We start from the raw sequence: 19,743 nt of genomic DNA on the forward strand, positions 1-19,743 counted from the left end.
CCAAATGAATTTTTGCCCAACATGAAAGTTGAAGATCTTGTCTTCCCATTTTCAAAAAGTCCAAGAACTCTCAAATCCCATGTGTGGTTGTCAAGATATGATCAAATCATTTTCACCAATTTTTGAACTTCAAAGAGCCATATCTCTCAAACCATAAGGCCAAATTTGGTGGGGTTTTTTCCTACAAACCACATTTTTCATCCTCTTTCCAAAAATATAAATTTCATTCATCAAAACCTTACCATTCAAAATGGCATTTTTGGACCTATTTCATTTAAAATCAAAGTTTGACCCAAAGTTGACTTTTTGATTCTTTGACTTTTTCTTAATTTGGCCAATTGGGAAATGTGTTAAATCATATTTGTGACTTGCCTCAAGCCTTAAATCATGTTCATATCGCCATTACACTACCATTTTGGACAAAAATTCAAAGTTGGCAAATTGTACAATTGGCTTCAATAAGCAAAGGCATGTTAACAATTAATGTACAGACCACAAACAGCAAAACATGTTGGTCCTTGGCAGCCTGTAGCAGGCCCAAATCCGTGCAGATATCACACCTCCATTTCCACTTATGCACAAACTTGGCAAAATGCATTTTTGATTCATTAAGTGAAACAAGTACAGCAATTCTTTCAGCACACAAAACAGCAATCTGAATGGTCATTAGCAGCTGGTTCCAAGCCCACTCGAGTAGCATTGCACCTCCCTTGTTCACTTGTTTCCAACTTAGCAAAAATGCAATTGAGTTCATTAACACTAAACCAGCTTACCACATGATTAAGTGATGATAAACAGGTCATATAAAAGCCTTGTTTCTGCACAAACAACCCTAGTTTTTCACAGCCACACGACCAAAAAATCCTCTCACTCCCTCATTGTGCATTTTTGCAAAACAAGATTTCTGCAGAAACCATTCAAAGAATTCAAGGAACCCTTGCATCCTCCATCATCTAAACCTCATTTGAGAGTCCTTTGAGCCTTGGATTCGCAGCTGGAACCCTGTCCTCGTGCCCTGTTTTCTTCAAAAATCAACAATGGCAGACTGTGGTTGGGACACCTTCATGCTTTGCTGAGCTAACACACTTCATCCTCCATCATTGCAAGGCCAAGAGAATTTCTGTTTGAGCTTAAAAACCTTCACACAACCACTGCATTTCGATTTTCCTCAAAACAAGTAAGTTTCTCGACCTTCCTTTTTCTCCAAACCATGGTATATTTCTGGTAGAGCATGTATCATTGAATCCATTGCAACTTACATCATGCTAATTGGTTGATTGTGCTGTGAGAAAAGTGAATTTTATTGTTTATGCTCAAACAAGTTTTAGCTCGATTCACTCTATTCATGTTGAGTTAATGAAAATAGACATTATATTCTTGTTGTTGGATGCTTGATGATGCTATTGGCATGCCTGGTTTCATTTTCTGGGCACGTTGATTCTTGATGATTTTGCATGAACTTGATGAATACTGTTGCATTTAAACATAACTCTGTCCAGAAAACCCTCCTTGATTATGCTTATCTTGTGGTTGCGTGATGATTGCATGATGTTGTTGTGTGATACTTGGTCTAGTTTTGTTCATGATGCTGATTGCTTGAATATGCCATGCTGCTTGTTTTGAAAACCCTAAGACTCATTTCCAGAAATTCATGCTTGTGTTGTTTTGTTGTTCATGTCATGAAGAACATGGTTACTACCATGCTGTTTGCTTGCTGTTGTTAATAACGAGTACATGATGATGATGAACTTGATGCATATGCCCTGTTGTTAAATCCTGCCCAGAAATTCGTATGAACTAATGTTGTGGTTTGTTGCTGTTTACACATTGCATGAACATTGTTATTGCTTTGATGCTTGCCATGCCATTCGATTTTTGGACTGAATGATGAACATTGATGTTGAACTTATGCTGTTATGCTTGAACCATGAACATTGCCCAGAAAAGCCATATGTTTTGTGTTACATACTGTTCTCTGTGTGCTATGTGAGCATTCCCAGGCCATGCTTTTGAATGATGTTTGGTTCGAATTTTGGTTGCTGAATATGATGTTGCTTGCTGTTAAACCACTTGTCCTGCCCAGAATTTTGTTTGAATGCTGTATTGGTTTGTTGCTGTTTAGATGTGCATGAGTATGGTTGCATCAATGCCTTTTGTTTGTGTGCCTTTGTTGGGTTTCATTTTTTGATCGATTTCATGAAGCTGAACATGAAGCCATGCTGTGCTAAAACCCTAGGGTTTTCCTTAAACCCAGAATTTCATCCATTGGCGCATGTACTGTTCTATTGGCTGAGAGCCAATCAGAACATTTTATTTGCCTTGCCAAAACGCTGCAGTTTAGTTAAGTGACCGCGGAATTACATCTCTGTCATCGGTTGACCTTGGTTTGACCCCATTGCCATGCTATTTTGTTCATATTGCATCCAAATTTCATCCAACTTCACAAATTAATTTCTCTTTCACATTTCATCCAAAAATTATGAAATCTTTTGCATGATGATCACAAATGTGTCTAGTATTTGATTGTGATTTTTAATTAATTTTCCATTGGCTGGATTTTAATTGATAATTATTTTCTTGACATGTATGCATAAATGATACATGGTGCCATTCCTTTTGTGAAATACTCATGTTGAATCCAATAAGCTTGAAACTTTTTGTGGTGAAACTAGACACATTGACCTTTGTTTCCATATAGAGTTTATGCATTTCCCATTTGTGGTTTGCTGGTTATGAATTTTTGAAGTTGGAGGTTATATTTGGTATCATACCATGATCATACATTTTCCCTAATTTTGTTAACATGCTTCCTTGCATCCAAATGACCCCAAATTTTGCATGAATGATATCTTACATGTCTAGTTGGTGTATGAATTTTCTTGAAATTAATTGTGCAACTTTCCATTTGATTGTGAATTTTCTTCCCTGCCTAGTCCATGTTTGACTTTTTGTGCTACACATTGCCATATCATTTGGGAAATGCTCATGACATATTGTATGATCATGAAATTTCATATGTGATAACTAGACATCTTGAGCTTTGCATTGGTGTTAATCTCATTCATTTCTCATCTGTTTTCAATTTGATATGATTTTTTGAAGTTGACCTATGTTTATTGACTTTCATTGTGCTTACTTGAAATTATGTTGACTTCATGATTTTCATTGACTGCCTTCCTCTCATCCAAATGCCATGAAATTTTACATGTATACCATGTTAGATGTTAGGATTGAGTGTGATTTATTTGATGATTTTTTGAAAATGCTTGGGTTGACTTTTGATGCAAGTCATTCTGTTGACTTTTGTGTGCCTTCCTTTGCCTTACTTTGACTTCAAATGTTCATGAAATGATCATAATGCATGATTTGAATGTGGGCCCAATTGTGATAGCTTCTCAAATGTTTGACTTTGATTTTGGTTGACTTCTCCTTGCTGCCTTGACTTTTTTCTCTCATCCTTGACCCTAGGCTAGCCCTAGTGGTCTTTTGTGCTTACTATTGAGTTCCTGTTTCAGGTTAAGCACCATTGCCATTGAGATCATGCAAATGTGGTTGGTTTTGTTTACATATGAACTAACCTTTGTTTTGCAGATGGTTTGACTCATGTGTTTGAGTCTTGCTTTGCACAGTTGACCTTCTGTAGTTGACTGTTTATCCATTCCTTTTGGTTTTAACTGTGGAACTGTTTACTGATTGGTTTGACTTTTTCAGGTACTTTAGTTGCTTAAGTTCTCTGAACTTGCTTTGCTTTGCTATTTAGCAATTTGCTTGAGGTATAATCTCTTTTACTTCATGTAGTCTGGAGTCCCGGCTTGTTAATTTGGCCGGGCAAACTGTCTGAAGTCCTCCTTAAGAGGCAATGCCTGTGTTTGTTTAAAATTGTCCCAAGCAGGAAAAGTCCTTCAAGTAAGGCAATTGGTGGAAGGTAGGGATATGCAATCTATCCCCCACTACTCTTGTTGTGTCATCCCTCTGCTCACACTGCTGTGTGTTGATGCATTGGGATACAAACCCAAGATCTTGTACAAAGTGTACAGTGTCAGAGTCTTCGAGTATAGAAGGGTTCCCACTTTCTGGACCCATGCTCATTTGTCTATTAGCTCTCCCTGGCCAGGGATAAGAGCTGTGAGGTCTCATCCTCACTTCATCCTTTCATCTGCTTCACCTTAGCCTCTCAATGGCAAGGTTAAGAGCACACTTACCCTATTCCAGTTGGCCCTAGTGCCTAACCCTTGTGTGAGCCTCTTGTATGCATATAGAGTGTGCTTTTGTGATTGCCTGTTTGCTTTACCTCTTTAGGTTTAGCTTAGACTTGCCCTTGTGCAAGGTAGGTTGTGCTTGACTTGCTTCCTGTGCAAGTCGAGTCTGTGTGGCTTGCTTCCTGTGTGAGCCATGCTTAGAGCTGTTCGGCCGAACTACGGCAACTCTGATTCTCATGTTCAGATGAGATACGTAGGCACGAGATGCGATGTCTTGTCGAGTTTTGACTAACCATTAATACTAACTCTTTTCTCTCACCCCTGTTGTGATTGAGATATCCCCTTTCTCTTGCCCTAGTTGCAATCAAGACTTTGCTTTTTCCTGTGTCTGTCCAGGATAGGTTGGCCCTTGTGCCATTTAGCTAGAAACCTTAACTTAGGGTTGACTTTTGCATGACAACATCTAGGCTCGAGTCGTAGTCTCCCTAGAGTTGTGTCTCCCTCTGTTATCTGGTTAGGCTAGATCCTTGTCCCTGCGTAGGGGAACTACATCGCCCTGATCTTCACACCAGATGAAGTATGTAGGCAGGAGATTGAGCTGATCTCTCCGGGCGCCCTTTCTTTTCTTTTGTGTTTGTTTGACAGTTGTAGGCTGAGTCCCAGACTCCCTATCTATCTGTTGCGTTGTTTAGGTTCGGATGTCAATGTAAGTCCAGTGATTGGCATTTGGGCTCCACGTTTGCCTCTTTGCGTGTGTTTAGGTTCGGATGCTGACATAAGTCCAGTGATTGGCAGTCGGGCTCCACGTTTGCCTTTGTCTGTTTGTTTGCGTGCGTGTCAGCCGAGCTACGAATGCTCTGATTATTCTCTCGTCCGAGAAGATACGTATGCATAGGATGCGACATCCTAGCGAGCATGTGTCGTTTCCCCAGTCCGAACTACTTCGACTCTGATGTCTATGCCTGATAGACTAAGTAGGCCCAGGATGCGATATCTTGCCGAGTCAGTTTCAGTCAGTTTCTTGTGTCTCTTTCAGCCAGTGTGTGTGTGTTCGAGCAGCGTTTTAGCAACCATTTTCCTTTCTAGTGTGCGTGGATCCCGTAGAGTACTACGGATGCGTAGGGTGCCTAACACCTTCCCTTCGCATAACCGACTCCCGAACCCATTCTCTTTGGTCGCGAGACCATATTCTTTCCTAGGTTTACTTCGAGCGTTTCCTTTCCCTCTTTTGGGATAAATAACGCACGGTGGCGGCTCTGTTGTTTTTTTCTTTTCCCGCCGGTTTTTCGCGTAATGCGACACCCAGCAAGTCAAAGACTGGTGTATCCCCACAGAGTGTTAGTGGTGCTTATCCCCAGCAGTTTCCCGAGCGGATTGGGTGCAAAGGAGGTTCTTCCCCAGCAAGGGTTACCTTTTCCCAGCAGCAGTGTTATTCCCCAGCAGGGTGGAATCGGAGTATTGACGAGTTTCTCAGCAGAGTATCTCGTGCTCCCCAGAAGAATCCCTTGAGGGGGATACTTTTTATGCATTCATCATGTAAAATAAGCATAGCATATTGCATAGAAAAAATAATAAATCGCGTAGCATTTCCATAATTATGGAGCATTACGCAGAAAAAGATCATGCATCATTGTTGCAAGCACAAGCTAGTCTCAAGCCGTGGTTACCGTTTGAGAGGTGGTTTTACCAGAAGTAGAGGTGTTACTCCGAGGGGTTTGGCCTCATGATTTGATCAAAGGTATTTCACCAGTAGTGCGATACTGGAGGAGTTTTTCCGTCGGGCAGAGATGGAAAGGTTATGCGATCAGCGCGATTCAAGCCGTGGTTACCGCTTGAGGATTGGTTTTGCCGGACAGTGAAGACGATACTCTGAGGAGTTCAACATTGGGATTTTTGGAGCAACAGAATCTACCGGTCATCAGTAAGTGTCTGGTCGAGCTTTCTTTGGTGTCAGTAAACATCATCATTCGATGTCCAGTCAACGTCGAGTTATTTCCCGGTCATTGTTTAATGTCTGGTCGATCATTGTTTGATGTCCTGTCAACATCATTGTTCGATGTCCTGTCAACATCCTTGTTTGATGTCCTGTCAACGTCATTGTTCGATGTCCTGTCAACATCCTTGTTTGATGTCCTGTCAACATCATTGTTTGATGTCCTGTCAACATCCTTGTTTGATGCCTGTAAACATCATTGCTCGATGTCCTGTCAACATCATTATTTGATGCCTGTCAACATCATGGTTCGATGCCTGTAAACATCGTCGTTCGATGCCTGTCAACATCATTGCTCGATGTCCTGTCAACATCATTGTTTGATGTCCTGTCAACGTCATTGTTCGATGTCTTGTCAACATCATTGTTTGATGCCTGTAAACATCATCGTTCGATGTCCAGTAAACGTCGAGTTTTCTCCCAGTCATTGTTTAATGTCTGGTCGAGTTTCGTTGGTGTCTGTAAACATCATCGTTCGATGTCCAGTAAACGTCGAGTTTCTTCCCAGTCATCAGTCAGTGTCTGGTCGAAAGTGTTACTCTGAGGAGTTTAGCATCAAAACGTCAGATTAGCAATGTTCCCCAGTAGTGCGATATTGGAGGAAATGTTTCCGTCGGACAGAGATGGAAATAATATCAGAAGACGTTACGCGATCAGCGCGATTCCGGGGTTCAAATGGAGAAAAGGAGATGTTGAGGCATTTTCTGGAGATGGGGTTCAAATGAAGAAAGGGAAGTGTTGCGACATTTTCTGGAGATCGGGGTTCAATCAGAGAAGAGTATATGCTGAGGCATTTTCTGGGGTTCAAATGGAGATTGGAGATGAAGATTATATCCAGGATGAGGTCCGCAGGATTATCTTCTGTTCATGTGTCACCTTAGACTCTGGCTGAGGCCAACAGAGATCGTTATAGGTGTCTTCTGAGGAAGAGATACACATGCTACCTTCCTTTGTGAAGGTATACCCTCTGACATGTCGCCCTCAGAGTGGTGTTTGGTGTTATTTCCGACGTTGCCAGCGGAATTATCACGAGAGATTGGAGATCGGGGTTCAAATGGAGAAAAGGAAATGTTGCGGCATTTTCTGGAGATGGGGTTTAAATGGAGAAAAGGAGATGTTGCGGCATTTTCTGGAGAACGGGGTTCACATTGGCGATCGCGAGTTATCGTCAGGCGACTGGGGTTCAAATCGGAGAATGGGGTTCATTATTTTGGCAAACAGGAGAGCGGGGTTCAAATGCGGTGATCCGAGGATCATTTGCGCAAGAGAAGATTTCGGGGTTCAAATGCAGAGATCCGAGGATCGTTTGCGCAGGAAAATTTTGGGTTCCAAGAAAATAAAAAATAGAGAGAAATTTGGGGTTCAAGAAAAGCATAAAAAAGGAAGGAGACAATCCCTAGCGGATGTGGTGTTCAGGCCATGGTTAGCCCTGCGTTACCATTTACTTTGGTATCCAGGTCGACGTTGTTGTTTGGGGTTCAAGCCGACTTTTCTCCGTACCAAACGGATTTTTGTTTCAGAGATTGTTTCTTCGCCGATTCTGACAGGCGTTGTTAATTATATCCCATCAGAGTGCAAATTGTTCGTCTGTTCTTGGTATTCAATCACTCTTCATCCTGATCATCTGAAAGCCGAGGCTATTCATATCGACAGGTTCACAGTGGATTGAATAGGGGCAGCTGTAACACCTCAAAATTTGCCCTCCTCTCTTGGGACTAGCTTAGCATATATTGCATATCATTTTAGGTCATTAGGCATTGCATATTGCATATCATGTGGTTACATTGTGCAAGTCATCCTCCCAAGTCTTGATCAGAAGATGAGGAAGTCAAAGTGCAAGCTAGGGTTTTATTGACTGATCATTGGCCATCTGAGGATTGGGCTATGAATTAGGGTTTTATGATTCTCAAAGGATATTGGTCTTCATCTTGATTGAAGTGATACATCATCATCATCATGGTTGGATTTTATCAAGTGTTGAAGTACATTCCTTGAGATTAGGGTTTTGACCACTGGTCAACCCTAATTAGTTGCATTGGGCCAGGCAGGGCATGATCAGGAGATGGGGTCTATGATGGATATGGGGTTTATTACATGGTTTTATGGAGATTATTGAGCCTAGGGTTTCATCCTTGAGCAATTTCATCTGAAGATTGGAGCTCAGTTGGATCAGTGCATTGCCAGATTCATCTATCAGTTGAAAAGTCAACTGTGGTCAACTGTATATGATCTGATGGATTTGGAGGTGAAAATGAGTTGGATACACTTCATGTTGGAACAAGTGTTATTTGACATCTCAAAGCTTAAGAATGGAGGAAATCAAGTCAGAACAAAATTTGCCAAAAATAGAAAGTGACTTGTAATAGAAGTTTCCAAAAGTGGAAAGTTTTTGACCTCAAAATTACATGTCCAAGGAAGCTTCAAATGAAAAATTGTTCAACATTAAAGTTGTAGATCTTGGTCTCACCTTTCCAAAAAGTCCAAGAACTTGAAAATCCCATGTATGGTTGGCAAGTTATGGTCCAGGGAATTTCAAAAATGACCCATAATCAGGAGGGCATAACTTCCACATGGAGTGTCCAAATTGGATGATCTTTTTATGCACAAACTCCATTTGACATGTACTTTCATGGTGCATAATTGGATTTTCTTAAAAATGGTCAATGCAAAAAGTCAAATTTCAACTGTACAGTTAAAAGAACCAGGGGCAAAATTGTCCAACTTGAGAAATAATGGGAATTTTTGGATGGGGATTTTTGCAACACTTCACAAATGGCATTTGAAACTTGTTGGAATACTCATAACATGCCAAGGCTTCATGGTTTGAAAATTGGCTTTTAAAATGGACTTGAAAATATATGACATAGCCATCACATGTGGAAATTCTAAAATACATGTCCAATGAACATGAGCCAAGTTGCAACAGCTCACACATGTCATTTTGAGAGTGTGTGAGCTGTCAATGAGCTGGCATGAGCTGGCATGTGAAAGTACATTTTTGCCCCTAGCTTGAAAATGACATTTTCACTAATCACATTCCAATTGGTTAATTAGAGTGATTAAGTGTGGATTAATCAAGAGTATATATTCTTAATCACAACCAATTCATAACAGAAAATCACAATTCCCCAAAATCAATCTCAAATTCTTCAAATTCTCTCAAATTCTTCAAGAACACATCAAAGCCAAATTCACCAAATCTCTCTCAATTCTTGATCAAATTCGAAGATTCTTTTTGTGTTGATCTCCATTCACCATCATCTTCAACTGTTTTTGGAAAGTGGATTGAAAAGAGCTTCAAATCGCAACTGTTCATGTGAGCTCCATCAATGGTGAATCAAGATTTCGTGCATTAGAAGCAACTTCAACCGAACCTGAGCACTGCATCCAACTTCTTGAAGCTTATTCCTCATCTGTTTTGGACTTTTACACGCAAAGGACACACGAATCATCACTGCCATCAAATTAAGGTGAGATTTCGAATCTCACGATTTTGTCAATTGCTATATGCGTTTTGAAGAGTGATTAACATAGAATGCAATGCTGCAATTGGTTTGTGAATTGATGAAACATAGCTTGAGTTATCTTGATTAGAAGTTAGGATGTTAAAACCTAAAACGTTCGATCCAAAGAATTTAGGAAGAATTAATTGAAATCGTTTGCATATTTGAACTCTACATGCTTAGACCTTTCCAATGGTTATTTGTTTGTGAGTTTTGGTTGAGTTTTGAGCGAAATCGATTTTGAGATGAAGAACATTCATGTTGTTCTTAAAAATTCTGGAAAATCCGCTGCTGTTGTTTGTTTGCTCGCTGCCAATTTTCAAATCGCGCTTCCCTCCAAGCCGAGCGAATCACCATGCGCCACCTCGTTAATTGCTAACGCCGCGTTTTGGACTGGTTAGGGATATTCACGGAAATGCCACTGGACCTAATAAAAACACTTAATTAATTAATTTAATTCAAATAATTATTAAAAAATCACATGAACATTTAAAAATTCATAAAAAATATTTTAATGATCAGAAAAATGTGAGGATTTTTTCTATAGGTCCTATTTTCCCTGTAGAATTTTATGGACATATTTTTAGAAATTGTGCATGGTGAATTATTGACTTTGCTTAGGTATGTTTGACCTATGTCATTTTTGTGCACATTCTACCATTTTTAATGTGAAATCCTCATACTTAAAAAGAAATTCCTGGAAATTTTTGTGGTGATTGTAGACATGTCAATGGTGATTTACATGTAAATTTTGTGGATTTTTGATACCTGTGGTGTGAGATATGATTTGTTGAACTTAGGTGTGACAATTTGTGTCACACCTAATTAGGTCATCTTCATGTAATTATTTGCCTGGCCTATGTTTGTTGAAATGGAGTGAAATTTCACATGATTGATTGTTGATATGTTGAGATGCTATGTGAATATTTCTGGATTTTTCCATGGTGTTTTCAATTTGATTGGTATTTTTCATTTCTGTATGTCAATTGTGCAAGCTCATGTGACATATGTTGGGATATCTTGTGTGAAATGCTCATAGGGTATTGAATGATGATGAAATTTGGTATGATGGTTGTAGACACATTGTGGGACATCCCTGTTTTGGTCCCATCCATTTCTTTATTGTTTTCATTGACTTATGATTTTTTGAAGTGAATGCATGTGTTGATGTTGTGATTTGGCTCATATAATTGTGTCTGTTTTTCTTGATTTTCATCGACATAGTTCCTTTTGTCCAATGGAGCTAAAAATTGACATGCTGTACCTTGAATATGTCCTGTTTAGGTGTAAATTATTTGAGGATTTTTGGAATTGTTTTGATATGGAATTGAATGCAATAGTTCTGTTTGGATGTTTGGTGTTATGTTTGACCTAGTTTGATTTGTTTTGGTCATGAAATGAATATGATGAATGATATAAACATGGGATCAATTGCTCTTGCTTTTGAATTGCATTAATTTGATTTTGGATGGAGATTGCTTGCTGTTTAGACATTTTTGTCACTTTTGGACCCTAGGCTTGGCCTAGTGGTCTAGTTTCTTACATTTGCTTGATTTTTCAGGATGAAAAGCACAATGCTCAAGGAGATTGAATCAAGTTAATTAAATTGACATTGTTTGATGTTTGTACACTAACCTAACTTTGTTTTGTAGGTTGTGAAGCTTGGGCTTGAGCTTATAGCTTGCTTTGTTGTGCATTGATCTGTATAGTCTGACTGATTAACATTTGCTGTTTACTGTTTGTTTGTCTGAGTACTGATGATACTTGATTGTTTTCAGGTACATTTAGTTGCTTACAGTTCTTTAAGAACTTGCTTGCTGCTTGGTTTTTGAACCACTTGAGGTAGGACTTCTATTCTTCATGTAGTCTGGAGACCCGGTCTGTTATTTGACTGGGCAAACTGTCTGAAGTCCTCCTTAAGAGGCGATGCTTGTGATTGTTTAATATTGTGCCTAAGCAGGTAAAGTCCTTAATCAAGGCAATTGGTGGAAGTTAGGGATATGCAATCTATCCCCCACTATTCTGTGAGTCGTCCCTCTGCTCACACGGCTGTGTGTTGATGCATTGGGGCACAAACCCAAGATATGTGTTGTCGCACAATCGAGTCAGAGTCATTGAGCGTAGAAGGGTCCCTCCATTCTGGACCCACGCTCCCTTGTCTGAAGCTCTCCCTGGTCAGGGATAAGAGCTGTGAGGTCTGATCTTCACTTCACCTTTCATCTGCTTCACCTTAGCCTCGTAATGGCAAGGTTAAGAGCAAACACAGCTCGTACAGATGACTTGCTGAGGCAGTCAAACCTATTGTGTGAGCCCACTTGTTTGGTTATAGTGCGTGCTATGTGGATATCTGTTTGAGATGCTTGTTCTCATTTGATGTATGCTTGAATTATTTTGTATGCTTGTATGCTTGCTTCTTTCCTGGATAGGAGTAGTTTGCTTATGCAAGTAGGATAGAAAACTGAGCTTAGGGTAACGATGCATGACAACACTAGGCTCGAGTCCAGCTCCCTGGTAGTGTGTCTTCCCCTGGTTTCTGGCTAATAATTCAGTCCCTTTCAGGGGGAACTACATCGCCCTGATCCTTGTTCCAGACGAGGTATGTAGGCAGGTGGTCGTGCGAGACCACTCCGGGCAACCTTTTTCTTTTTTGCGTGTGTTTGCTTGTTATCTGATTGTGTTTTGGCTCGGATGCCGACGTAAGTCCAGTGATTGGCTGTCGGGCTCCACGTTTGCCCTTTTGAGTATGTTTTGGTTCGGATGCTGACGTAATTCCATCGAGTGGTTGTCGGGCTCCATGTTTGCCATCTGTTTGTGCGTTTTGTGTTGTTTGGCGTGCGTAAGCCGAACTACAGTGGCTCTGATTCTTGTTCCAGACAAGATATGTAGGCATCGGATGCGACGTCCTATCGAGCCCCTTTCTCTTAACCCCACCTGCGTTCCTCTGTGTGTGTGTGTGATGTTTTAGCAACCTATTCTTTATTTTAGAACGTGGATCCCGTCGAGTACGACAGACGTGAGGGGTGCTAATACCTTCCCCTTGCGTAACCGACTCCCTTACCCTTTCTCTTTGGTCGCAAGACCATTTCCTTTCCAGGTTTCTCTGAGCGTTTCCTTTCCCTATTTTGGGATAAATAACGCGCAGTGGCGGCTCTGTGTTGTGTTTTTATTTGAGTCCCGCCGGTTGTTTTTTCGCGGATGCGACACTTGTCCCTCATAATATCGAGTAATGGTGTGATGGTCTCAATTTTCCTCCCCGCAAATACTCGTCATTTGTTGAAGAAACACGACTTAATTTGCCTCACAAGTTTAAATAACTTGGATGAAAAAGGTTGGGTTGGACGTACATGTCCCTCGTAACCCGAATATTCGTGTGATGGTCGTAATTAACCTACTGTTCCAGTATTCTTCAATTACCCAAAAACATTCTCAACACATCAAATTTGTCTTTTCTCACCTCCGCGTGTCGAAAAAGATTTTTACAAAAGAACAATGTTTAATTTGTTCTATCGTGATATAAACAAACGCTTTAAGCCTCCAATTTCGAGCACAAGCAAAGTTTAACCGCTAGAGGGTGATCTAAACATTCATTCAATAAAATCAACCAACCAACACGTAGTTTTCTACGAAGATCTACATTTCATTAAATTCCTCATCGCACTTGAGGATACGTAGGAGCAAGATCCACAATCTCGTCAAACACCCTAATAAACCTGTTTGCGACCCCTTTTCATTTCCTTTTGAACTTTTAATTACTCAAATAAAACAAATGACATAAGATAACGTTATATTTGCAAATCTAACTAAATGGTTCTCGTTGAGTACAACGGATGTGAGGGATGTTAATACCTTTCCCTTGCATAATCGAATCCTGAACCCGAATTTGGTTACGATGACCATCTTATTTTCTCTTTTAAGGGTTTTATCAATATTTTCCCTTTCCTTCTTTGAAATAAATAAATTTTGATGGCGACTCTATTAATCATTTGTGTGTGTGCAATGCGTTCGTAAGTCGTATTTTTCGCTATGCGACAGTTGACGACTCTGCTAGAGAATATTGCTCCTGCAAGAGAGAGTCAAACCTAATTCAGTTTAGTTTACGGTGAATGTTAATATTGTTTCCTCATTTTCTTCCATCCTTTAATATAGAAGAAAACATATAAAACAAAAGTCTAAGGCCCAAAATAGATAAACCCCAATAATAATAATAATATAATAAATAATAATGTAAAATAAATAAATAAAAATAAATTTAAAAAAAAAAAGAAGAAAACTCAGCAAGAGAGAGTTGGCACCTCCTTCCAAACATGTGACCAATTAAAATTTTAATCACAACCTATCACACTAAGACACATGGCATGCTATAACAAACTAAAGAAAAACAAAAGCTAGCTCTCTCTCTCTCTCATGCTATAACAAACTAAAGAAAAACAAAAGCTCTCTCTCTCTCTCTCTCTCTCTCTCTCTCTCTCTCTCTCATATGCTTTATTTTTTATAAGAGAGAAAAACAAATACAAACTTCCTCAATATCTTCCTAATTCAATCAACAACAACTTTCACCATTTAAAAAAGCTAAGCTAAACTCTCTCAAACATTAACAACAAGAGAAAAGATGGAAAGGAAAAAAGGGATAGTTACCGACAACACACTTTTTTCCGGTGGGGAAGGGTGTTGACGCGCGAATGAGCTTGGTAATGGATGTTTGTTCGTTTCCGGAAAAAATATAGGTGAGTGGTAATGGTATTTGTAACAGAGGTGGTTGAAAATGAGTTTTGGGTGTGGCGAAGTGGGCTGTTTAGTGGTTGTGTTGGCCAGAAAAAAGTTCCAGTGGAAGAGGTGTGTTAGGGTGAGAATGGTGAGGTGTTTATCACGGATGTTGTTGAGGTTGGGGATGGCAGGGGAAAGGTGACGGATGGAGGTTCACGTTTTGTATGTTGAACCACGGTCGAGTCTTTCACTATGTATGTTGCAGGGAACTCTTTAAAACCAATAGCCAGGATGGTTCTAAGAATACCACCATCATTGATATCATTTCGTGCAAGTCCATTACCATCGTTACATGAAGTTCAAGGAAAACAGGTTCATCAAATTTGTATACATTATCAATAGAAGCCAACCATGGTTTTTTACTTCTTTATTTTTGTTTCCCCTCACGCTGTCTTATTTTCACTATGTGTAAAAAAAAGAAAACATGAATGGAAGGTAGTGTTGGTGAGCTTCACAAGGTGATGAAGAGCATGGAAGAGGAAAACATAATCTATGATGTAATTTATGAGATGTGTTGTTAGGTTATGGAAGAAGGTAACATGAAGGTTGTGGTTCACTGTGATTGAAAGAAATGGAGCATGAAAATATTGTGATGAAATGGAGGATGAAAATATTGTGAGGGAAGAGATGAATATGGATGGTAGAATGTAGCAAGCTTTTTTTATATTTTTTTTTATGTTGGTGAATATATAATGTAAGGATTAGTAAGAGAGGTACTATTAATTTGGCCATGGTTATGCGTGTTCACGGTTTGTAGATGGTTGAGCAAAAAGAAATGGAGGTGGTCGTGATGATGTCATGCGTAGGAGTCATGAAGTGTAGTGATAAGGTTTTGTTCATGATCCCTCATCCTAGAGGTGGCAGTGGTAACAGGTGGAAAGAAGAATGATGTCATATCACTAAAAGAAAGATTACAAGAATAATCATAAAGTAAGAATCATCTTGTTGAATGTTATTTATGAAAAGATCACCAACAGAGACACAATAAAGTCTATATTTGATTCTCTGAGAATGACTCATGAAAAAAATATTCAAGTTAAAGAAACCAATGCATTTGCCTTGATATAAAAGAATGAATCCTTCAAGATGGAAGATAATGAAACTGTTGAGAACATGTTCTTAAGGTTTCATACTCTTGTTGCAAGACTGAAGGATCTAGACAAATGTTACTCAACTACAGATCATATGAAGAAAATTATCAGAAGCTTACCTAAGAGATGGAGGCCTATGATATCTGTGGTGAAATTTTCTAAGGACCTGAACAACACAATTATTGAAGAACTTGTGAGTTCTTTGAGAAGTTATGAGATAGACTTTGAAGAGGATGAGCCCCAAAGAAAAGTTAAATTTGTGGCTCTAAAATCCATGGGAAAGTCTAAAAAGACTAAAGTCTTTCAAGCTGAAGAAGAGGATTCTGAAGAAGACTCTGAAGAAGAAAATGAATTGTCTCTTCTTTTTAGACGTGTTAATCAACTCTGGAAGGAAAGACAAAGCAAGTTTAGAGGCTCTAGGAGGACAAGTGGATGCTCTGAATCTACATCTGAAGTGAAGAAGTCAGGTGTTGTCAAGGACGTTATCTGTTTTGAGTGCTAGGAGGCATGTCACTACAAGAATGAGTGTCCCAAGTTGAAGAAAGACAAACCAAAGACGAAAGACTTCAGAAGAAAGAAGAAAGGTCTGATGACAATATGGGATGATTCTGATGGCAATCTAGTACGGTCACTCCGTTGGGTGGAAAAAGAATTTTCAATTATTATTTCATTTGCCACGACAATTAACAAATCTCATGGTCAATTAAAATGTTTTATATTTGTTAAAAAAAATTAATAATGGGCAACTTCATGTAAAATTTATAGATTTAAGACTAAGAAATATCTTAATGATTCACCACAAGGATAAATAAAGTATTTCTATTACAATTGATGTGTATTTAAAAAGGTTTTTTTACAATATTTGACATTTTTTTTTAACATTTGTCTTTAAATCTATAACAAACTTTTTGAAGAAGTAAAATTGTTAAATATAATATTCCATAAAACTTTTTACGTTTTGATTAACTTTTAGACCCTAGTGAACAATTCTTCAATAAAATGCATATAAATGAGACTATAATCATAGTTGCAAAGATATCTAAATTATTTATATTGCAACCATAATTGTAAGTCGTGATAAAACGAATTCTCCAATATTGTGTTTTTTATATGCCTAAAATAATGTAATTGTTCATAACAACCTAACTAGTAGGAAACAGAAAGAAAGTGTGTGTTTGTGTTAGAGAGGTAGAGCATGAATTAAGGAGATGAAATCCGCTGAGTTAGAATTTCTAACACTCAAAACATCTCAAAGAAACCATTTTCAAACCATTGAATTTCTCTCCTCTCAAAACAGTGTTTTTTCTTTTTCTTTGTTTCCTCAACCAACATTCTAACAACCTTAATTATTGTTACTAGCAAATAAAAATAACAAACTACATTGCCTTACATTATACTACATCAAACAAAAATCTTCAAAAGCTTTCCAACAAATATAAACATATGTATACATGATTGTAAGAGATGACAAGACACTACGCCAAATAAGGAAAAAGAGGGCGCTTATTTTGGCCTATAACAGCGCTTTTAAGCGCCCTCTAATCTGGCGCTGGCATAGGTAAAGACAGCGCTGTCTAAAGTGGCCACATTATAGTGCGCTTTAAGAAAAAAGCGCCCTCTGGAGTGGTCCATAAAGGGACACCTTAGAGGGCGCTTTCTGGAAAAAGCGCCCTCTAAAGTTGTCAGTGTAAAGTGTTTAGAGGGCGCTTTCTGGAAAAAGCGCCCTCTAAAGTTATCAATGTAAAGTGTTTAGAGGGCGCTTTCAGGAAGAAGCGCCCTCTAAAGTTGTCATTGTAAAGTGTTTAGAGGGCGCTTTGTTACAAAAGCGCCCTCTAAAGTTGTCAATGTAAAGTGTTTAGAGGGCGCTTTCAGGAAAAAGCGCCCTCTAAAGTTGTCAATGTAAAGTGTTTAGAGGGCGCTTTCTGGACAAAGCGCCCTCTAAAGTGTTAGTTATTTTAAAAAAAATTGTTTGAAAAACAGTGGATATATATTTAATTGGTAACCTGTTCGCATGCTGCAAAAGTGTAAAATTCATATTGATTTCATCCTTTATTCCAATGTTATACACCATTAATCCATTGATATATACAACATGAATCCATTTATATACAACATTAATCCTCCATATATACAACATTAATATATGATTCTTTGATCAACAATATACAACAACATATTCTCAAAGTACTACAATTAAGAGAATAAAACATAGCAACCAACACCCAGTGACCACTGTATCCAAAAGCTGTCTAGTAGTTCTAACCAATACTAAACAAAAACGCCCATCCACCCATGGTGGCAAACATGTTCTGTATATCCAAAAGCTGTCTAGTAGTTCTATCGCACATCCATACAAAATAAGGCTCAACCAAAACAACAGATGGCAGCATAAGTAGTCCCCTGCAAAAAGAACACGTCCAAATGCAAATAACACAGAACTGTCAAAAGGCGATTGAGCAACAAATAGTAAACAATGGCATAAAGTTAAATGACATAGCTAATATTACCTGAATTCCTGCATGGCTGTTAAGGTAAAAATCAAATTCCCTAGGGTGACAAATGCTGGTGTCTACCACGGTTCCTTTGACAATTTAGAACAACAAAATCAGCAAAAAGTGATAAATTCAAATGATAATATATACCAGCTGCGTTGAGAAATATATTGAAAAAACCTGGCATAATATTTCCACTTCTATCGGTCTCTTTGGGGTTGACAGGAAAGAGACGGGTGTGATGTCTCTTTTGGACCACTACAAAAGTAACTTTAGGTAGATACCCATCCTCTATTGAGACACAAGCCTGATGAAAAAAAATTAAAAATTAAACGCATAGAATTTAGTGGTGTATTTTATGAACGACAAAGTAACAAGAAATCAACTTTGAGAAGTCCTAAATTCTGCCTACAATACAGGGCTGCAAAGTTGATGCAACAAAAAACATATAACAATATATGGTAAGTACCTGTATCTCCGACCATATTTTTTCTTTGCCAACCTTCAAGTCCGGACTTCTCCAATTATCACATGTAATCGGAATATGTTGTCGAACAAGGAAACCAATGTAACTTGCCAACATTGAACCCTTATCTTTTGAAGATAGAATTGATATATGTTTAGATGGACATGTTCCATTGTCGTAGAGGGATACTTTCAAATATCCAGCATCATCATCTACGCGAATGAGGCTTGACGACAATAGAGCATCTCCATCTAAACAAATATCCAGCATCATCATTTTACCTGTAAAAAAGAAAACAATTAAAATCAGATGACAAATGTAAAAACAATTAAAATCATAAAAGTCATTTTACCTGTAATAAAGAAAACAATTAAAATCATTTGACCTGTACCTTTTTCACTAAGTTCTCTTTCTTTTCTTGGTTGGAATATGTTCTACATGTCTCTTAACAACACGGACGGTTGGATTGATCCAAATACCCTCATTATGATCATTTCTAATATATGAATCATTTGATATAATATTCTCATCTTGATCATTTCTGGTAAACGATTCAATCTCAACATCAATATCACCTTGATCTCCAGTGTTTTCATCAATTACTTTGTTGGAAAAAAGAACTATAGACCATTTCGTACTTTTCGGATCATTGACATAGAACACTTGTCTAGCTTGAGAGGCTAGAATAAAAGACTCATCTTTGTATCCCACCCTATTAAGATCCACTTGCAAAAATCCTGACTTATCCATTCGAATGCCGTTATTATTTTCAACCCACTTGCAACCAAATATAGGAATCTGAAACTTCTCATAATCAAACACCCAAATGCGCTCGATAACACCAAAATACGACAGATTTGCAAATTTGGGGTTTAAGTCCTTCACACTTGATATGTGCATTGCTTCAGCTACCACGGTGACACCACTATTCTGCATAGTACTTTTATCATCTTGTTCTTTGGTATAAAATGTGTATCCATTAATCGCGTATGCGCTATAAGAAAAAAACATGGAAACTTGGACCATATGCTAAGCATCTCAACCTTTCTGTTATTGAAGCGGGATCTGAATAATACTTTGAATAAATATGATCCTTAAACCAAGGTATAAAACATCGATTGTGCTCTCGTACTATCCAATTTTCATTTCTATTGGGATTTAAACCTCGGAGAACATCCTTGTGAATTTCAACATACGGCTCAACCTCATTCTCATTGTGCAGAACATACAAATGC

Source organism: Lathyrus oleraceus, chromosome 1 (assembly GCF_024323335.1).
Source record: "Lathyrus oleraceus cultivar Zhongwan6 chromosome 1, CAAS_Psat_ZW6_1.0, whole genome shotgun sequence".
NCBI classification, from domain to species: Eukaryota; Viridiplantae; Streptophyta; class Magnoliopsida; order Fabales; family Fabaceae; genus Lathyrus; species Lathyrus oleraceus.